We start from the raw sequence: 22,513 nt of genomic DNA, 5'->3' as shown, positions 1-22,513 counted from the left end.
CTAGGAGTAAATTCTTCCTTGGAATTCTCTTAGAATTTACATATTCTGTCAAAAAACCACTGAAGGAAGAAAAATTTGCAAATTAATGAATTGCTTTTCTTCTTTAGGACATTGGTTCTCAAAACTTAGTTTACATAAGAATCATTTGGAGAACTTGTTTCAAATGCATACTCCGCGCCGGGTGTGGTGGCTCATGCCTGTAATTCCAGGACTTTGGGAGGCCAAGGCCGGAAGATCCCTTGAGTCTGGGAGGTTGAGGCTGCTTCTGAAAGAAGAAGGAGAAGGAGGAAGAGGAGAAGGAGGTGAAGGAGAAGGAAGGAGGAGGAACAGAAGGAGAAAGAGGTTCTTTCTTAATTTCATGTCAGGTGGACCCATGAATACATTGACTTGTTGGAGTTTCGTGACATAAATCCAGCAATACTAGCAAACCATTAACAGTCCTGAAAACAGTACACAGTTATTCTTACACCAGGCACCCCTCAAATGACTGTAAGGAGAGCTAGGATGAGGTCACTGTTGGGGACCACAGGAAGTGGTAGGACTGCAGGGGACTACAGAGGTCTCTGCTATTCTCTCAGCAACGATTTCCATCTGAGAATTTGGAGCAAGTATGGCCAGTATTTCCATTTTCCCAGGAAGCTGGAGATTTAGAATTTTAGGTGACATTTCTGGATTCTTATGTGGTGACTTTAGGTTTTAACAGCACTTGTGAAGTTTGATATAGCCCAGTTGCAACTGATTTAATCCAACAATTAGCTTTCATAATTGAAGTGTAAATAGAAGTAAAGATTGGTATGTTTTGCTGCAGAACTTACATAAAACATTTTCTTCTATATATTGATAACTGAAATCCACAAAAATGAAGAGACAGGCTCATTTTAGGATTTCCTGAAATCATTAATTTAAAAAAAATTCCTCCCCTCCCCTCCTTTCCTTTTTTCTTTCCCCCTACCCAGGGGCCCGATCTCAGCTCACAGCAACCTCCGCCTCCCGGGTTCAAGCAATTCTCCTGCCTCAGCCTCCTGAATAGCTGAAACTACAGGTGCCCGCCACCATGCCCGGTTAATTTCTTTCTTTTCTTTTTTTTTGAGATGGAGTCTCACTCTATCGCTCAGGCTGGAGTGTAGTGGTGCAACCTCCTCCACCTCCTGGGTTCAAGCGATTCTCCTGCCTCAGCCTCCCAAGTAGCTGGGACTACAGGCATGTGCTGCCATGCCTGGCTAATTTTTGTATTTTTAGTAGAGACAGGGTTTCACCATGTTGGCCAGGCTGGTACTCCTGACCCCAAAGTGCTGGGATTATAGACATGAGCTACCATGCCCAGCCAAAATCATCAATTTTTTAGAGATGAATCTATCATCTCAATTTACAGAAGTATAAACTGAGGTCCAGAAAAGCTAAGAGGTGTTACATGATTTTCAAAATGTGAAACTAACTTGCACTTTGGTTGAGGGGCAGTGGAGTATTGCACAAGGATTACCAACTTTGCAGACAGAGAGACTTGACTTCTTTCTTTCTGGTTGTGTAGGGGAGTTGCCTTAACTTATTTAAACTTACTCTATGACCCATAACATTGGACAAATATAAAATATTAACTGGGTTCTTGTGAAAACGAAATAATATGTTGTATGAAATATTCTTGGCTGGGCATGGTGGCTCACGCCTGTAATCCCAGCACTGTGGGAGGCTGAAGCCGGAGGATTACCTGAGGTCAGGAGTTCAAGACCAGCCTGGCCAACATGGCCAAAAAGCACCTCTACTAAAAATACAAAACTTAGAGGGCATGGTGGCAGGCATCTCTAATCTCAGCTACTGGGGAGGCTGAGGCAGGAGAATCACTTGAATCTGGGGGCAGAGGTTGCAGCGAGCTGAGATCACTCCACTGCACTCCAGCCTGGGTGACAGAGCGAGACTCAGTGGCTCTATCTACCACAGCCTTTATTTAATGGAATGATTTTTATTAAGACTACAATCCTGAAATAAACTGGGTTTCAACTAGCTTGGACCAGCATTGGAACACTGTGGAGGTAGCTTCGTTATCTGTTAAAGAAGTTGCCCTATTTAATTTTTAAGATTCCTTTTTTTTTCTGTTCTTTGCATCTGATTTTGCTGGGAACTAAAAACTGTTTTAAATAATAAAGTGTGCCGGGCGTGATGGCTCAGTCCTGTAATCCCAGCACTTTGGGAGGCTGAGATGGGTGGATCACCTGAGGTCAGGAGTTCAAGACCAGCCTGATCAACATGGTGAAACCCCATCTTTGGCCGGGCGCGGTGGCTCACGCCTATAATCCCAGCATTTTGAGAGGCCAAGGCGGGTGGATCACGAGGTCAAGAGATTGAGACCATCCTGGTCAACAAGGTAAAACCCCGTCTCTACTAAAAATACAAAAATTAGCTGGGCATGGTGGTGTGTGCCTGTAGTCCCAGCTACTCAGGAGGCTGAGGTAGGAGAATTGCTTGAACCCAGAAGGCGGAGGTAGCGGTGAGCCGAGATTGCGCCATTGCACTCCAGTCTGGGTAACAAGGGTGAAACTCCGTCTCAAAAAAAAAAAACCATCTTTAAATAATAATAATAATAAAGTGTGCAGGTGTGTATGTATGTAAGAGAATAGCCTTTATAATAAAATAGTCTTTTAGTTTTATAGTTTCATTTTTTAAATTCAATTCATATATTTAAAAAATAAATGTTTAAACTGTGAATCAACCTTTTTATGTTGGGCACGGTGGCTCACACCTGTAATCCTAGCACTTTGGGAGGCTGTGGGTGGATCACCTGAGGTCAGGAGTTCAAAACCAGCCTGGCCATCATGGTGAAATCTCATCTTAAAAAAAAAAAAAAGAATCAGCCTTTTTACATGTCTTAATATGTCTCACCTACCGATTTACGGATTTATGTGTTTGTTTTTTTGAGACAGAGTCTCCTTCTGTCATCCAGGCTGGAGTCCAGTGGCCTGATCTCAGCTCCCAACATCTGCCTCCTGGGTTCAAAAGGTTCTCCTGCCTCAGCCTCCTGAGTAGCTGAGATTACAAGCGTCCGCTACCAGGCCTGGCTAATTTTTATATTTTTGGTAGGAATGGGGTTTCGCCATGTTGGCCAGGCTAGTCTCAAAGTCCTGACCTCAACTGAGTGTGATGGCTCATGCCTGTAATCCCAGCACTTTGGGAGGCTGAGGCAGTCGGATCATGAGGTCAAGAGATCGAGACCAACTTGGCCAACATGGTGAAACCCTGTCTTTACTAAAAATACAAAAATTAGCTGGGTGTGGTGGCATGTGCCTGTACTCCAAGCTACTTGGGTGACTGAGGCAGTAGAATGGCTTGAACCAGGGAGGCAGAGGTTGCACTGAGCCAAGATCACACCACGGCAGCACTCCAGCCTGGCACAGCAGAGCAAGAGTGTCTAAAAAAAAAAGAGCCCAAAACAAAAACAAACAAACAAACTCCTGACTTCAGGTGTTCCACCTGCTCGGCCTCCCAAGTGCTGGGATTATAGGCATGAGCCATCGCACCTGGCCTACAGATCTAAAATATACATCTTTTCCTATTTTTAGTACTCAGAGATAGATGATTAATACAGGGCCTCTCTTCATTAAAGTCAACAACTGTGGGCCAGGTACAGTGGCTCATGCCTATAATCCCTACATTTTGGGAGGCTGAGGCAGGAGGATCACTTGAGGCCAACGGTTTTTTTTGAGACGGAGCTTTGCTGTTGTTACCCAGGCTGGAGTGCAATGGCACGATCTTGGCTCACTGCAACCTCCGCCTTCTGGGTTCAAGCAATTCTCCTGCCTCACCCTCCTGAGTAGCTGGGATTACCGGCATGCGCCACCATGCCCAGCTGATTTTTGCATTTTTAGTAGAGACGGGGTTTCACCTCATTGACCAGGATGGTCTCGATCTCTTGACCTGGTGATCCACCAGCCTCGGCCTCCCAAAGTGCTGGGATTATAGGCGTGAGCCACCGCGCCCGGCGAGGCCAACAGTTTAAGACCAGCCTGGGCAACATAGGAAGACTTCATCTCTACAAACAATTTAAAAAATAAACCAGTCACGGTGGTGCATGCCTGTAGTCCCAGCTGCTTGGGAAGCCGGGTGGGAAGATGGCTTAAGCCCAGGAGTTTGAGGCTGCAGGGAGCTATGATGGTGCCACTGCATTCCAGCCTAGGCAACAGAGTGAGGCCTTGTCTAAAAAAATAAAAATAAAAATCAACAACTGTGGCTGGTGGCTCACACCTGTAATCCCAGCACTTTGGGAGCCCAAGGAAGGAGGATCACTTGGAACCAGGAGTTTGAGGCCAGCCTAGGCAACACAGTGAGATCTTGTGTCTACAAAAAATAAAAAATAAATCAGTTAATTAACAACTGTATTTTAAATTTTAAATGTAGCCCTTTGTTTCATTTTGCTATTTAAGAGACATGTGTCATACTTTTTTTTTTTTTTTTGAGATAGAGTCTTGCTCTATCACCCAGGCTATAGTACAGTTGCGCGATCTTGGCTCACTGCAACCTCTGCCACCTGCCTCAGCCTTCCTGAGTAGCTGGCACTACAGGCGCACACCACCACGCCCAGCTAATTTTGTTTTTTGTGTTTTTAGTAGAGATGAGGTTTCACCATGGTGGCCATGTTGGTCTCCAAATTTTGACCTCAGGTGATCTGCCTGTCTTGGCCTCTCAAAGTGCTGGGAGTATAGGTGCAAGTCACCATGCCCGGCCGTGAGTCAAACTTCTGTGCTGTGCTGGAAATGGGGAAGAATTGACAAGTATGGAATTTCCCGACCTCCAACTGTAGGATCCTGAAAACGACAGAATTGTAAACAGATTTTTCACATTAATACAAAGACCTCAGAAGAAGCCTTTTTATTCCCACCACAGTCCTATCTTTATCACGATGTGCATTGCTCCAGTGCAGCAGTTCTCAGCGTGTGGTCTGAGGAGCCCTGGGATCCTGGAGACCCTTCCAGTGGGTCTATGGGGCCCTTCATTTTCCAGCTTCGTAATCGTGTGAGGCCAGATTCTCTTCATGTAGTTCAGCCAAAACATCATACTGCAATAGATTGAACACAGACATGAGAACCAGCTGTCCTCTATTAAGCCAGATAGCAAAGAGATTTATAAAACTGTAAATGCCACTCTTTACAGTGTTTTTTGTTTTGGAGAATATAATTATTTTGAATATAAATGTGTTATTTGGCCAGCTGTGGTGGCTCACACCTATAATCCTAGCACTTTGGGAGGCGGAAGCTGGCAGATTGCCTGGGCTCAGGAGCTCCAGACTAGCCTGACCAACATGGAGAAACCCCGTCTTTACTAAAATACAAAAGAAACTAGCCAGGTGTGGCAGTATATACCTGTAGTCTCAGCTACCCAGGAGACTGAGGCAGGAGAATTGGTTGAACCCAGGAGGCCAAGGTTGCAGTGAGCCAAGATCTCGCCATTGCACTCCAGCCTGGGTGACAGAGCGAGACTCCATCTCTCCAAAAAAAAAAGTGTTATTTACATGAACATGATATGGGTTTATTGTTCTTTGAAGATGAATTAATAAAGAAATGTTTTTAAATTTTCTAAACTTTGGTTTCTAATATGGTAAATATCAATAAATACAATCCATATAAACTAACCTCCTGGGGGGGGCGAGTTCTTTGTAATTTTTAGGAGCATACAAATGTCCTGAAACCAGCCAAGAGCGGTGACTCATGCCTATAATCCCAGCACTTTGGGAGGCTGAGGCGGGCGGATCACCTGAGGTCAGGAGTTCGAGACCAGCCTGGCCAACATGGTGAAAAACCACCTCTACTAAAAATACAAAATTAACTGGGCATAGTGGCAGGCGCCTGTAATCCCAGAAGAAATACTTGAACCCAGGGGGCTGAGGTTGAGGTGAGCCAAGATCTTGTCATTGCACTCCAGCCTGCGCAACAGAGCGAGACTCCATTTCAAAAAAACAAAAAAAGAAAATGTACCCTAGCCTAGAACAACTGTGTGATACACCACAAGATAATGATTTTTCTTTTTCTTTTTTTTTTTGAGACAGAGTCTCGGTCTGTCACCAGGCTGGAGTGCAGTGGAGAAACCTCGGCTCACTGCAACCTCAACCTCCAGAATTCAAGCAATTCTTCTGCCTCAGCCTCCAGAGTAGCTGGGACTGCAGGTGCCTACCATGATGCCCAGCTAACTTTGGCATTTTTAGTAGAGACGGGGGGGGGGTCTCACCATCTTGGCCAGGCTGGTCTCGAACTCCTGAGCTCAAGTGATCTGCCCACCTTGGCCTCCCAAAGTGCTGGGATTACAGGCATGGGCCACCGCACCTGGACCACAGTGGACATTTTTAGAGACTAGATCATTCATAGATCCTCGACAATGAAGGTAAACATGGAAGGAGAAGGGGAATTTCTGTCTATTCAGATAGATGAAGGCTGTCTAGTAACCAGCGGAGTGACGTGAGAAAACCAAAGCAGCCTCATACCCAGAAGAAGTCCCTTCTGGGAAAGTTGTGTTTCTGTAATGTTGTTTTCATTTCAACTTAAAAATAATATTTATTTTTATTTATTTATTTATTTTTTTTTTTGAGATGGAGTCCTCTCTGTCACCCAGGCTGGAGTGCAATGGCATGATCTCGGATTACTGCAACCTGTGCCTCCTGGGTTCAAGCAATTCTCTTTCCTCAGCCTCCTGAGTAGCTAGGATTACAGGTGTGTGCCACAATACCTGGCTAATTTTTGTATTTTTAGTAGAGATGGGGTTTCTCCATGTTGGCCAGCTGGTCTTGAACTCCTGACCTCATGATCTGCCCTCCTTGACCTCCCAAACTGCTGGGTTTACAGGCGTGAGCCACCTCACCAGCCAATTTGGCTCACCTGAGGTCAGGAGTTCAAGACCAGCATGGTCAACATGGTAAAATCCGTCTCTACTAAAACTACAAAAATTAGTGGGATGTGTTGGCAGATGCCTATAGTCCTAGCTACTCAGGGGGCAAGGTGGGAGAATTGCTTAAACCTAGGAGGTGGCGGTTGCAGGGAGCCGAGATTGCCCCACTGCACTCCAGCCTGGGGGACAGAGCAAGACTCTGTCTCAAAAATAAAATAAAATCTTGGCCTCTATCTTATTGCAGTGTTTACGGCAGCACGGGTAAACCCAAAGTATCAGCTACTCCTACAGTTATTTACAATTGGCTTATAAGGTGTTCTTCGGAATTACCGGAGAATTTGGGTCTAGCTGAAGTTTAGAGGCAGTGATAATATTTCAAATAAAATAAACCCATGCTGGGTGACTCCCATGGGAGACTTAGAGCTCTGTGGAATTTCCCCACACTCACCCTCCACTCTGCCCCTCCTGGCCACCCTACTGGTGCTAGGAAAGTCATCCCTTCTCATCCCACTGCAAGGTACCGTTCTATTTCTCTCATGCTAAAATTACTTTCTTCTAAGCTGTCCCTGGGGTAAAACAGGTAATTAAGAATTTTTTCAAGAGGAAGAAATATCAAACTTCTTTCTCTGGGCTACCACTATAATATAAAAACAAGAATTTGCCGGGCACAGTGGCTCACATCTGTAATCTCAGCACTTTGGAAGGCTGAGGCAGGTGGATCACCTGTGGCTGGGAGTTCAAGACCAGCCTGACCAAAATGGAGAAAACCCGTCTCTAAAAACTACAAAATTAGCTGGGCATGGTGGCACATACCTATAATCCCAGCTACTCAGGAGGCTGAGCCAGGAGCATCACTTGAACCCAGGAAGTGGAGGCTGCGGTGAGCTGAGATCATGCTATTGTACTCTAGCCTGGACAACAAGAGGGGACAAGACTCTGTCTCCCCCACCCCCACAAAAAATAATTTAACAGAGATAGTAACGCCTTAAACTTTTTTAAAGGGGCGGGGCGTGGTGGTTTACGCCTGTAATCCTAGCACTTTGGGAGGATGAGGTGGGCACATCACAAGGTCAGGAGTTTGAGACCAGCCTGGCCAACATAGTGAAACCCTTCTCTACTAAAAATACAAAAATTAGGCCTGGCACAGTGGCTCATGCCCGTAATCCCAGCACTTTGGGAGGCCAAGGCAGTGGATCACGAGGTCAGGAGTTCGAGACCAGGCTGACCAACACGGTAAAACCCGTTTCTTCTAAAAATACAAAAATTATCAGGGAGCCAAAATCCCAGCTACTCAGGGGGCTGAGGTAGGAAAATTGCTTGAACCCTGGAGGCAGAGGTTGCAGTGAGCCGAGATTGTGTCACTGCACTCCAGCCTGGGAGACAGAGCAAGAAACAAACAAAAAAAGAAAAAGAAAAAAATTAGCCTGGTGTGGTATCACAGGTCTGTAGACCCAGATGAAAGTTATTATTATTATTATTTTAAACATTTTAGGGCTAGGCGCAGTGGCTCCTGCCTGTAATACCAGCACTTTGGGAGGCCAAGCTGGGAGGATCACGAGCTCAAGAGATCGAGACCATCCTGGTCAACAAGGTGAAACCCCGTCTCTACTAAAAATACAAAAAGTAGCCGGGCATGTTGGTGGACGCCTATAGTCCCAGCCACTCGGGAGGGTGAGGCAGGAGAATTGCTTGAATCCGGAGGCTAAGGTCGCAGTGAGCTGAGATCGTGCCACTGCACTCCAATCTGGCGACAGAGCAGGACTCCATCTCAAATTTAAAAAAAAAAAGCTCTTTAAAAAGTTTACTAGTTAGAGCTTTTAACACTTTTTGTTTGTTTGCTTGCTTGTTTTTTGAGACGGAGTCTTGGTCTGTTGTCCAGGCTGTAGTGCAGAGGTGTGATCTCAGCTCACCACAACCTCCGCCTCCCAGGTTCAAGCAATTCTCCTTCCTCAGCCTCCTGAGTTCTGGGACTACAGGCCAGTCCTGTAGTCCCCATGTCCGGCTATTTTTTTTTTTTTTTTGTATTTTTAGTAGAGATGGGGTTTCACCGTGTTAGCAGGGTGGTCTGCATCTCCTGACCTCATGATCTGCCCACCTTGGCCTGTCAAAGTGCTGGAATTACACAAATGAGCCACCGAGCCTGGTCTACTTTTCTCAAGCACATATTCTTTATTATAATATCTGTTCAGTTTTCAGAACATTGATGGGTTACACAGTTGAAAAGGTTTTCCCAGGTTCTACGTTATAAACTACAGCTCTGTAACAGGGATAGGGGAGGAAAAAGGAGGCTGGAGACATTCCACTTTGTACTTTTTAGCTTGAAAATTGCTTTAATTTCCATGCAGGAAGCACGGATTGCTTTTGTAATTGAGGTTTTTTAATTAAAAAAGAAAATTTTTCCCCGTTGTTCAATATCTGGAAAAAATAGTCTTAACTTCAAAGTGTTAGCTATTATCCTATGTTGTTACAGTAGAGCACTTTTTGAAACAAAAATTACTTCCAGCTGATGTTTTTACAATCCAGAATCAGATCCTGAAGCAGGTGCACACCCTAAGTGAAGCACAAGCCTCCTGTGTCTTGAAGGAGGTTCACATTTTCCGGATTCTGCAGCCATGAATTATGGGATATAATTGTGCAGCTCTTAGAACCAGGGCAGGCTCAGAAAGCTTCCAGGACAATATCTGAAAATATTAACTGAAATCTCCTCCACAACTTTGTATACGTCTTGTCTTTTTCCCATTAGGAACTCTTTTTATTTTTTTTTGAGATAGGGTCTTGCTACATTGCCTAGGCTGGAGTGCAGAGGCTATTCACAGGCGCGGCTATAGCATACTACAGCCTTGAATTCATTCCCAGGCTCAAACAATCCTCCTACCTCAGCCTCCTGCGTAGCTGAGACTCCAGGCATCAGCCATCATACCTGGTTCAGCATCTAGAAATGCATCGATACATTTGCAGTAGTCTATAAAAGAAAACTCATCAATTTACTGAAAACCGAACAGATATTAGAGTAAAGAATATATACTTGAGAAGAGTAAGCAAAGCTCCAAATAGTAATCCTTTAAAAAGTTTAAGGTGTTGTTATCTCTGTTGAATTCTTATTTTTATATTATGGGAGTAACCCAGAGAAAAAAGTGTGAGATTCCGTACCTTACCCAGATAACTTCTTAGCCTGAAGCCAGAAGTCTACATCAGATTTCAGAGGTGATGGAGACATTTTAGAATTTTAGATTCGTTTCTTTTCTTTCCTTTCTTTTTCTTTTTTCTTTTCTTTTCTTTTCTTTTTTTTTTTTTTTTTTTTTTGAGATAGGATCTCGCTTTGTTACCCAGGAACAAAGCAGGAGTGCAGTCATGTGGTCACAATTCACTGCAGCCTCACCCTTCTGGGCTTGAGTGATCCTCCTGCCTCTGCCTCCTGAGTAGTCGGGACCGCAGGCATGTGCCATCATACCCTGCTAATTTAAAAAATTTTTTAGAGACAGGGTTTTGCTATGTTTTTCAGGCTGGTCTCAGACTCCTGGGCTCAAGCAGTCCTCCTACCTCCGTCTCCCAAAGTGCTGGAATTACAGGCATGATTCACTGCACCCGGCTGATGCCTGCCTCCCTCCCTCCCTCCTTCCTTCCTTCCTCTCTTCTTTCTTCCCTTTTTGAGACACAATTTTGCTCTTGTTGCACGGGCTGGAGTGCAGTGGTAGCATCTCAGCTCACCGCAACCTCCACCTCCCTGGTTTAAGCAATTCTCTTCCCTCAGCCTCCTGAGTAGCTGAAATTACAGGCCTGTGTCACCATGCCCAGCTAATTTTTGTGTTTTTATTAGAGACAGGGTTTCTCCCCGTTGGTCAGGCTGATGTCAAACTCTTGACCTCAGGTGATCTGCCCGCCTCGGCTTCCCAAAGTGCTGGGATTACAGGTGAGGCACTGTGCCTGGCCTACTGTGTTTTGTGTTTAACTAAGTTTTTCATTTCTAAGAGCAGGAGACATCCTTCCTGATGGAATAGTGTTTTGTATATCTCTCGTAAATCATGCAGGATACACATTTTATTTATTTTACCTTCTTAGTTTTTACGGCAGAGGAGGAAAATAATGATACATTTTCTGTTACTCATTTAGTAGAAATTTCTTACTTATAAAAATAATAAATTAAGGCCAGGTGTGGTGGCTCATGCCTGTAATCCCAGCACTTTGGGAGGCTGAGGTGGGCAGATCACAAGGTCAGGAGTTCAAGACCAGACTGGCCAACATGGTGAAACCCTGTTTCTACCAAAAAACACAAAAATTAGTTGGGCATGGTGGCTGTGCCTGTAATTCCAGCTACTTGAGAGGCTGAGGCAGGAGAATAGCTTGAACTGGGACCCGGAGGCGGGGATTACAGAGAGCCAAGATTGCACCACCGCACTCCAGCCTGGGCTACAGAGCGACATTCCATCTCAAAATAATAATAATAATAAATTAAGACCATGATCCTTTATTTGGGGGTGGGGAAACAGAGTCTCACTGTTGCCTAGACTGGAGTGCAGTGACACGATCTCAGTTCACTGCAACCTCTGCCTCCCGGGTTCAAACGATTCTCCTGCCTCAGCCTCCCGAGTAGCTGGGACTACAGGAGCACACTGCCACACCTGGCTATTTTTTTGTTTTAATTTTTGTAGAGACAGGGTTTCACTGTGTTGCTCAGTCTGGTCTCAAACTCCTGAGCTCAGGCAATCTTCCTGCCAAGGCCTCCCAAAGTGCTAGGATGACAGCCACCGTGCCCAGCCAAGACAATGATCCTTTTTAAAACTTATTTCTTGGCCGGGCACGGTGGCTCAAGCCTGTAATCCCAGCACTTTGGGAGGCCGAGGCGGGTGGATCATGAGGTCAAGAGATTGAGACCATCCTGGTCAACATGGTGAAACCCCGTCTCTACTAAAAATACAAAAAATTAGCTGGGCATGTAATCCCAGCTACTCGGGAGGCTGAGGCAGGAGAATTGCTTGAACCCAGGAGGCGGAGGTTGCAGTGAGCTGAGATCACGCCATTGCACTCCAGCCTGGGTAACAAGAGCGAAACTCTGTCTCAAAAAAAAAATTATTATTATTATTATTTCTTAAGATTGAGGCTTGCTCTCTTGCCCAGGCTGGAGTGCAGTGGCGCTATCTCAGCTCACGGCAACCCCCGCCTCCCAGGTTCAAGCGATTTTCCTAGCTCAGCCTTCTTAGTAGCTGGGATTACAGGCACCTGCCACCACACCTGGTTTATTGTAGACCATGATGCTTTAGAGCACACACAAATATATGACAGCAGTAATCAGTGTTCCGTGACTGCCTTTGTGTAGAGAACTTCAGCAGGGCTTTCATAGATACGATCTAAACGACTTATCTTCAATATCTGTGCTCCTTTTTTTACTTTTATTTTTTTTTTATGTAAGGTCTCACCCTGTTACCCAGGTTGGAGAGCAGTGGCTCGATCATAGCTCAAGCGATCCTCCTGTATCAGTTGGGTCTGTGAGAACATGCCACTGCACCCTGATAATATCTATATAAGCCTGAGACAGATTTCACTCTTGTTGTCCAGGCTGGAGTGCAATGGCATGATCTTGGCTCACTGCAACCTCTGCCTCCCAGACTCAATCGATTCTCCTGCCTCAGCCTCCTGTGTAGCTGGGGTTACCGGTGCCCACCACCACACCCATATAATTTTTGTATTTTTAGTAGAGACAGGGTTTCACCATGTCGGTCAGGCTGGTCTTGGACTCCTGACCTCAGGTGATCCACCTGCCTCAGTCTCCCAGAGTGCTGGGATTACGGGCGTGAACCACCGCACCTGGCTTTTTTTTTATTTAGTAGGGTGAAGTCTCGGTATGTTGCCCAGGTTGGTCTTGAACTCCTGGACTCGAGCAATCCTCCTGCCTCAGCCTCCCAAAGTGTTGAGATTACAGGCGTGAATCGTCATTCCTTGCCTTTTTTTCTTTTCTAGAAACAGGATTCCTGATTTTTTTTGCAGGGCACCTGGCTGTGTAAACGACAATGCTCAGCCCCTCTTACAGCTGGAGTGTGAGGCTTCTGGAAATCATCCCTTTCTCTCCTTTCTCCTGGCCAGCACACAGCGGAGCAGGCTGGGGCTGAGGCAGCTGGTGTAGACCACTGAGGCCGATGGAGTGACGTGAAGCTGGGGCCTGACAGAGGAGTCAGGGTCCCATACCCACGGACGGCAGTCCCAGCTTTGAGCCACCTACCTGGGATTTTATCACTGCAACCTCTGCCTCCCAGACTCAATCGATTCTCCTGCCTCAGCCTCCTGTGTAGCTGGGGTTACCGGTGCCCACCACCACACCCATATAATTTTTGTATTTTTTGGGCTTCTATCTGCTCAAGCCACTGTTGGTTGGCCTTTTCTTTTCTTTTTTTGAGGCAGAGTTTCGCTCTTGTCACCCAGGCTGGAGTGCAATGGCGGGATCTCAGCTCACCGCAACCTCCACCTCCTGGGTTCAGGCAATTCTCCTGCCTCAGCCTCCTGAGTAGCTGGGATTACAGGCACGCGCCACCATGCCCAGCTAGTTTTTGTATTTTTCGTAGAGACGGGGTTTCACCATGTTGACCAGGATGGTCTCGATCTCTTGACCTCGTGATCCACCCACCTCGGCCTCCCAAAGTGCTGGGATTACAGGCTTGAGCCGCCGCACCCGGCCTGGTTGGCCTTTCATTACTTGCCGCTGAACCTTATCTTCATTAATACGAGCAGGTTGTCATTATCTACTTTCTAAAGGCATTGGGCAAGTTCCTAAGACATGGCAAACTTTGGATATGAACCAGGTCTGTTTTCTCTAAAACTTTGTTATTTTCAGTAAATTCTTCTTGCCATTAATGTTTAGAAAAATGACAGCTGTATACTATTAAAATTTTGCAGAGGATACAAAGTCAAAATAACAGCCGCTGAGTGCTTTGACTGAAGCACTCAGATAAATAAATATTTAAAGACCTAGGAGCGTTAAAGGGGATATTTACACTGGAATAGTATCATAAACTGAATTTTGGAAAAACAAACAAACAGAAAATGTCAAAGCAAGCTCTCCAGGGGACCGACACTTTCATTTCAGGAGTGTTCCCGTCCTTTGCAACGTGGCATTTTCTATATAGTGTGAAGGGAAAATAAATCTCGGGACCCCAAAATTACTAAAACCAAAGGAAAAGTCAAAATGGGAAGTGTCAGGCAAACTGTTTCTCATTTTATTCCTAAATAAGATAGTTACAAGGATAAAAAAGCCACATGTCTTATGTAGTCGTGATTGTGCTATTTAAAAAAGAGAAAAAAAGTACGTTAGGAAAAAGCTACCTACCTTCCTCACAATTTGCCCCCAAGGCAATTCCTAGTGGGCCTCAAGGTCTCTGTCCTGAGAGGGTCCTGTTGAATTTCACTCCGGCAAAGTAAAAAGAAGCCACACTGGTAGCTTCTCCTCACAGATACCAGACCCAAAGTGACCCCTCTGCTCACCTGAGGCGCTAGCATATCTGATTGCTTCCTCTGCCCTGTTGGTTACGTAAAAATGCAGATTCACTGAGTCAGACTCAGCTATGTATTCAGTGGAAGGCTGATCAAGTACTCCAAAGAGTGCAACCTTTTTTCATTTTTTTGAGACAGTCTGGCTCGGTTGCCCAGGCTGGAGTGCAGCGAGGAGATCTGGACTTAATCCAGCCTCTGCCTCCCAGGTTCAAGCAATTCTCCTGCCTCAGCCTCCTGAGTAGCTGGGACTAAAGGCGTGCACCACCATGCCGAGCTAATTTTTGTATTTTTTGGTAGAGATATGGTTTCCCTGTGTTAGCCAGGTTAGTCTCAAACTCCTGGCCTCAAGTGATTCCCCCTGCCTCAGCTTCCCAAAGTGCTGGGATTACAGGCATGAGCCACTGTGCCTGGCGTAGAAGGCAATCTTTTGTCTCTCATCTACCCAGGACCTGGAATTTTTGAGCCCCCATTTTGAGTTTTCCTGCCTTTTTGGACCAAAACCTATGTACATCTTACACATATTGATTGACGTCTCATGTCTCCCTAAAACGTATGAAGGCAAGCTGTATCCCAACCACCCTGGGCACACATCGCCAGCCCCTCCTGAGGCTGTGTCACGAGTGGTCATTAACCTTGGCAAATCAGCTTTCTGAATGGATTGAGACTTGTCTCAGATATTTTGGGTTGATAGTACACACACACATACACACACAAACACATACAAACACACAGAGTTTTGGTGACAGGGTTAGAGAAAAATAACATTTACTTCCAGTGCTTACAACTCTGGTTTTACAACGGAAGTGAAAAAAAAAATCTTACTCTAATAGCATGATTTATCTTTGCCAGTATTTTTTTTTTTTTTTTAAGAGATGGGGTTGGCTGGACTCGGTGGCTCATGCCTGTAATCTTAGTACTTTGGGAGGCCGAGGTGGGTGGATCACCTGAGGTCAGGAGTTCAAGACCAGCCTGGCCATAATGGTGAAAACCCATCTTTAAAAAAGAAAAAATAAAAGAGATGGGGTCTCGCTATATTGCCCAGGCTGAGTGCAGTGGCTATTCACAAGCGAGATCCCACTACTGATCAGCATGGGAGTTTTGACCTGCTGTTTCCGACCTGGGCCGGTCCACCCCTCCTGAGGCAAATTGGTGGTCCCCTGCTCCCGGGAGGTCACCATATTGATGTTGAACTTAGTGTGGACACCCGATCGGCATAGCGCGCTACAGCCCAGAACTCCTGGGCTCAAGCGATCCTCCCACCTCAGCCTCCCCAGTAGCTGGGGCTACAGGCACGCTCCACTATGCCCAGCTCTTTGCCAGTTTTTGAAAATTTGTTTTAATTTTATTTTTGGAGAGACGTACAGGATCATAGCTCACCAGGAGAGAATACCTTTCCAGGAGGCAAGTCACCCTTGTCTGCCTAAAACCTTTCCCTGCACACACACAACACGCTCTCATTTGGTTTGTACCTTTGTTCATTTCATGCCCTCTGTTTGCAGTTGCTCTTTCCCACCAATCAACTAACTACTTACCGTCTCAATCTTCTCCTCCATGAAGCTTTCCTGGATTGCTCTAGTCTACACCACTAGTTCTGAAAGCACAGAACGGTAGCAGCAGCATCACCCGGGACCGGAAACGCACTCCTGCGACCCCTGACCCAGACCTATGGAGCTGGCAACCCCGTGGGCCCAGCACTGCGTGTCATTGAGTCTCGAGGTGATTTTGATGTGACTCAGACTGGCTTGTCACTGCTCTAGGACTACACTGACCCTTCTCTGGGTTCCCATGCCACATATGGTTCACAGTACATCACCTGGAGCGGAATTGCCTTTTAAAGAATTGGTATGGTAGGCTTCTCTAGATCCAGGTAGGTTGTCTGCTCCCCCAGGCAGATATTCAATAAAAATTTAGTGCTTGGCTCTTTGAAAGAAAGTGGTGGCCGGACGCGGTGGCTCATCCTTGTGATCCCAGCACTTTTGGAGGCTGAGGCTGGCGGATCACAGTCAGGAGTTGAAGACCAGCCTGGCCAATCTCGTGAAACCCCGTCTCTACTAAAAATACAAAACTTAGCTGGGCATGGTGGTGGGCTCCTGTAGTCCCAGCTACTTGGAGGCTGAGGCAGGAGAGTTGCTTGAACCCAGGAGGCGGGGGGTTGCAGTGAGCCAAGATTGCACCATTGCACTCCAGCCTGGGCAACAGAGTGAGACTCCATCTCAGAAAAAAAAAAGAAAGAAAAGAAAGAAAGTGGTGATTTAACCTTTCAGAGCTGAATGCTAGTCCAGGCTCAGTGTTTCATATCTATAATCCCAGCACTTTGGGAGGCCAAGGCGGGTGGATCACCTGAGGTCAGGAGTCGGAGATCAGCCTGACCAATACGGGTGAAACTCTGTCTCTACTAAAAATACAAAAATTAGCCACATGTGGTGGTGCACAGCTGTAATCCCAGCTACTCAGGAGGCTGAAGTAGAATTGCTTGAACCCAGGAGGCAGTGGTGCAGTGAGCCGAGATTGTGCCACTACACTTCAGCCTGGGTAACAGAGCAAGACTCCATCTCAAAAAAAAAAAAAAAAAAAAAATTCAATGCTAAAGGTCACCCCAGCAATCGATGTCATCTTCTGTTGCTGTGAATGTTTATTATCATTGAGATGGAGTCTCGCTGTGTCACCCAGGCTGGAGTGGAGTGGTGTGATCTTGGCTCACTGCAACCTTTGCCCCCCCAGGTTCAAGCTATTCTCGAGCCTCAGCCTCCCAAGTGGCAGGGACGGCGGACCCGACTAAGTTTCGTATTTTAGTAGAGATGGGATTTCACTATGTTGCCCAGGCTGGTCTCAAACTCCTGGACGCAAGGGATCTGCTCATCTCGGCCTCCGTAAGTGCTGCAATTACAGGTGTGAACCACCATGCCCAGCCAGATGCGTATATTAGCACAAGATGCTGTATCAAGACCCATGTGATGCTGAATAGATATGACCCTTATCCTGGCATGTGAAGATGTGGAATGTCCTGTTAGGTACATGACTCCACAGGGAACATATATGTTGTCCTAATAATTATAATAGCTAACTTTGATTGAGCGCCTATTGTGTGCCAGGTAATGTTCTCTGCAGGACTAGCTGCATCATTTGCAGGGCCCAGTGCAAAATGAAAATATGGGGCTCCTTGTTTGAAAAGCAGAGAAAAGTGCTGTTAAAGGTACCAAGTGCAGGCCAGGAGCAGTGGCTCACGCCTGTACTCTCAGCACTCTGGGAGGCTGAGGCGGGAGGATCCTGTGAGCTCAGGAGTTCGAGACCAGCCTGGGCAACGTGGTGAGACCTCATCTCTACTTCCAAAAACAAAAAAATTTAGCTAGGCGTGGTGCACCTAGTCCCAGACACTCAAGAGGCCAAGATGGGAGGCTTGAGCCTGGGCGATCAAGGCTGCAGTGAGCTATTACTGCACCATAGTACTCCAGCCTGGGCAATTGAGCAAGAGCCTGTCTTAAAAAAAAAGTACCAAATACAAAGTATTTTTTCCATGGTCTATCTCTGGAACTGTCCTGTTTTTAAATTTTCTGTTGAATTTCATACTTCCTGTAGCCTCAAGGATGCTCCTGAAGGAGTGGAGACCCTCCCAAGTGCCTGGGGTCCCTGTCCTAGCATTCAGTGTTCAGAGGCCCACCCATCTGCCACTGAGCCTCACTTTGGCTAGCCAGTAATCAATGCACTACACTCTGGCCAGGGGCCAGCAACTTACCATCTGCGGCAGAGAGGTCATCCCTCGAGGCATTGCACACTCTAGAGGTGTTCTGGAACACGCTGTGTGCCTGAGAAACCAGGGGGCATGTGCCTTACCCTGATCCTCCTGCACCCACACTCAGTCCCTGCCCAGAGTGAAGGGTGACCCAGTGGGAGTGGGGAGGGGGCCATGGGGCCCAGGGTGCAGGGGACGGGGAAATGGGCATCAGGTATCTGCCGGAGGAGGCAGGGAGGTGGGACCACACTCCGAGTCCATGATGCATGCACGCTCCATTGCCCTGTGGGAAGAGAAATTCAAAGACAAAATCATTAAGAATTTCAGGCCTTTCAGCTGAGGAACAAAAAAAAAAAAAAAAGAATTTCAGGCTGGGTGCGGTGGCTCACACCTGTGATCCCAATACTTTGGGAGGCTGAGGCAGATCTCCTGAGGTCAGGAGTTCAAGATCAGCCTGGTCAACATGGTGAAACCCGTCTATACTAAAAATATTAAAAAATATAAAAACTGGCTGGTCATGGGTACCTGTAATCCCAGCTACTCAGGAGGCTGAGGCAGGAGAATTGCTTGAACCTGGGAGGCAGAAGTTGCAGTGAGCCAAGATCACACTGTTGCACTCCAGCCTGGGCAAAAAGAACAAAACTCCATCTCAAAAAAATAAAAAATAAAGAATTCCAAGATGATGACTGCAGAGCATTCAGTCCAAAGCGTGGGACCCTTTTGAGCATGGGGACCCTGTGTCACGGCACTGGCCACATGCCCCTGAAACCAGCCCTGTTCTGAGACTTTTGTGGGACTTAACTTGATCTCCCAACAACCCTATAAGGGTGGGTATTACTATGTCCCCAGTTAGGAGACAAGGAAGTTGAGGCATAGAAGGGATAGATAAGGCCAGGCAAGGTGGCTCATACCTGTAATCCCAGCACTTTGGGTGGCCGAGGCAGAGGATCACCTGAGGTCAGGAGTTTGAGACCAGTCTGGCTAACATGGTGAAACCCCATTTCTACTAAAAATACAAAAAAAATTAGCCAGGCGTGGTGGCATGTATCTGTAATCCCAGCTACTCGGGAGGCTGAGGCACCCAGGAGGCGGAGGTTGCAGTGAGTGGAGATCTCGCCATTGCAAGATCTCCAGCTTGGAGATCTTTCGCTCTGTTGTCTCCAGCTTGGGCAACAAGAGCGAAACTCTGTCTCAAAACAAAACAAAACAAAACAAAGAAGGGATAGATAGGTGGCTGCCCAAGATTGCTGAGCTCGGTGGGTGGCATGGGTCCAGCCCAGGTAGTCTCACCCACATCTGCCTGCTTCACATTGCTCATTGCTGCTCTTCAGAGAATATTCACAGAGCAACAGACATTCAGGACAGCCAAATAGTTCAGGCTCATGCTCGTGCAGCTGGCATTAAAGCTCTGTCTTCCCTGCAGTGCCCCCTTAATGGTTTGTTGATCCTCTCCCATACCAGAAGCAGGAACACTGAAACGATGATAGGTATGAATGAAAAATTTCCCAGGAGACATGCCTATGGCCTTGTGGAAAACTGGTAGAGCTGGTTGGAGCTGGCCCTCTCCCCAGCTGCCTTCCACAGTTAGCTCAGGGGGCACACTTAGTCCCTCCTGGGGGTTTTATGGCCTGGCAGCAGATGCAGACCCTGCTCAGCTGTTAAGGAAGGATGCTGTGAGCAGGTGCTGGTGTCAGCCAGGACTTGGGGTAATCTTTCAGAACTTGACTGTAGTTTTTTCAGTGTCCATACTTCCTGGCTCTTGTCTAGTTTATTTCGCTGAAAGTGGGCAGGATCTTTTAAAACCCAGTCTCAAAAGAATGGGACTCCCCTATCCATCCAGCATTTCCATTGTCACCAAAGTGATCAGCCAGAAGTAACCAGAAAGTAGCTTCAACAAATAGACAAACTAGTGATGTGCTGGTAATTGTTTCATAAACAGCTCTCTGGATTATATATATATATATATATATATATATATATATATATATATATATATATATATTTTGAGATGGTATCTCACTGTTTCCCAGGCTGGAGTGCAGTGGCCTGATCTTGGCTCACTGCAACTTCCACCTCCCAGGTTCAAGAGATTCTCCTGCCTCAGCCTCCTGAGTAGTTGGGATTATAGGCATGTACCATCACACGCAGCTAATTTTTGTATTTTTAGTAGAGATGAGGTTTCAGCATGTTGGTCAGGCTGGTCTTGAACTCCTGACCTAATGATCTGCCCACTTCCGCCTCCCAAAGTGCTGAGATCATAGGCATGAGCCACTGAGCCGGGCAGAATACTTTTTTTTTTTCTCTTCTTTTTTATTTTTTTTGAGGCAGAGTCTCATTCTGTCACCTAGGTTGGAGTGCAGTGGTCTGATCTCGGCTCCACCTCCGTCTCCCGGGTTCAAGCAATTCTCCTGTCTTAGCCTCCCAAGTAGCTGGGATTACAGGCTTCCACTACTACGCTCGGCTCATTTTTTGTCTTTTTAGTAGAGATGGGGTTTCGCCATGTTGGCCAGGCTGGTCTCAAACTCCTGACTTCAAGTGATCCACCCCCTTGGTCTCCCAAAGTGCTCAGATTACAGGCACGAGCCACCACTCCTGGCCATTGTTTTTGAGACGAGGTCTTGCTCTTTCATCCAGACTGGAGTGCAGCGTCACGATCATGGCTCACTGCAGCCTGGATCTCCTGGGCTCAAGTGATCCTCCCATCTCAGCCTCCCGAGTAGCTGGGACCACAGGTGTGTACCACCATGACCAGATAATTTTTTGTTTTTTATTGTTTAGTAGAGACTAGATCTCACTATGTTGTTCAGGCTGGTCTCAAACTCCTGAGTTCAAGTGATCTTCCCGCCTTGGCCTCCCAAAGTGCTGGAATTACAGGCATCAGCCATCACACCTGGCCTGCACTATGTGGTCTGAAAGATGCTGAGAAATTCCCAGAGGAGGGATAGATCCTCTAGGCCTCTCCCCAATACTCAGGAGTGATATAACAGGGGGAGGATGGCAAAAAGAACCAAGAACTTCAACAGTTTCATTTAGTTGTAGAAAAAGCATTGACCCATAAAGAAAGAGCCTGTTTGCCCCTTGGTATTTAAATCACATTTGATGGCATGCAGTCGCTCACACATGCCAACACTTTGGGAAGATGAGGTGGGCAGATCACGTGAGTCCAGGAGTTCAAGACCAGCCTGTCCAACATGGTGAAACCTCGTCTTTACTAAAAATACAAAAGCTAGCTGGGTGTGGTGGTGCATGCCTGTAATCCCAGCTACTTGGGAGGCTGAGGCATGAGAATTGCTTGAACCCGGGAGGCAGAGGTTGCAAGATCGCACCACTGCACTCCAGCCTATGCAGCAGAGTGAGACTTGTCTCAAGAAAACAAAAACAAATACATAAATAACTCACATTTGACTGCTAGCTGGATGCTCCTCCAATATTCTTACCAGTATCACCACTGTTACCAGTATTTATCGTATGTATTTTCTTTAATCAAACTTGGCCTTGCTAGGTCTTAGAAAGTTTCCATTTTCCATTAGGGCAACATCACTGTCAAATATCTTTTTTGCTTTTGAGACGATCTCGCCCTGTCGCCCAGGCTGGAGTGCAGTCGTGCTGTCTCGGCTCACTGCAACCTCGGCCTCCCAGGTTCAAGTGCTTCTTGTGCTTCAGCCTCCCGAGTAGCTGGGATTACAGGCTTGCGCCACCACATTTGGCTAATGTTTGTATTTTTTGGTAGAGGTGGGGTTTCACCATGTTGGTCACGCTGGTCTCAAATTCCTGACCTCAAATGATCCGCCCACCTCAGCTTCCCAAAAAGCACTGACTCATAAAGAAAGAGCCTATTTGCCCCTTGGTATTTGAGCCACCACACCCGGCCCAAGTATTTCTTCATTCAGTTACGGGTGGGTACAAGGGACACATTTGATTGACTGCAATCCATAGGCCTGCAGGAAGAGCCTCATGGTGGGGGCTATTCCTGATTCTAAATTAGCCAGTGTGGAAGACAAGGGCAAAGTTCTCCTAAAATTTCTAACATCGACGAGAGTGTTGCCATTAGAAATGAGAAGATAGAAAATGTATGAAATCGCAAAAAAAAAAAGTACATAAATACAAATTTTATTAAATAGCATTCATTGATTTTAAATGTGTACAAGATGCTTGTTGGTATTTAAAAATAGAATGATGGAGGATGATTTGGTGGGAGTAATTGTTTGGGGGAAAAATCAATTTAACATCACTTTGCTTTCAATTTCTGCTGCCAAGAAAGCTCATGCAGTATCTTCTAATTCAAACATAAGTGTCTCCAGAAACCTTTGGATCACATATTACAAGGCCCATCTGTTTTACCCTCTCAAAATTAGCATTTTAGCTTAATTCGCTTATAACTTTTCTGACATTAGCTTGATTCTTCTCCCCTTCCTTTTTGTTATCTGAAGTCACAACTGG

The 22,513-nt window shown here is 46.2% G+C and overlaps 1 long non-coding RNA gene across 1 annotated transcript in view; it reads right to left on the bottom strand.

The window, feature by feature from the left end:
* Positions 1–4,819: 4,819 nt before the first annotated feature.
* Positions 4,820–22,513, bottom strand: part of LOC108592911 (uncharacterized) — a 35,397-nt gene continuing 17,703 nt past the window's right edge. The window contains exons 2-4 of the long non-coding RNA XR_008473426.2: positions 18,599–18,696; positions 18,077–18,356; positions 4,820–5,044 (exon numbers count right to left, since the gene is read on the bottom strand). This is a non-coding gene — a long non-coding RNA (uncharacterized LOC108592911). The remainder of the gene's footprint in view (positions 5,045–18,076; positions 18,357–18,598; positions 18,697–22,513) is intronic.

The sequence above is a fragment of the Callithrix jacchus genome, chromosome 11, assembly GCF_049354715.1.
Source record: "Callithrix jacchus isolate 240 chromosome 11, calJac240_pri, whole genome shotgun sequence".
In the NCBI taxonomy this organism is placed as follows: domain Eukaryota; kingdom Metazoa; phylum Chordata; class Mammalia; order Primates; family Cebidae; genus Callithrix; species Callithrix jacchus.
This window is presented reverse-complemented; position numbering and strand designations above follow the sequence as displayed.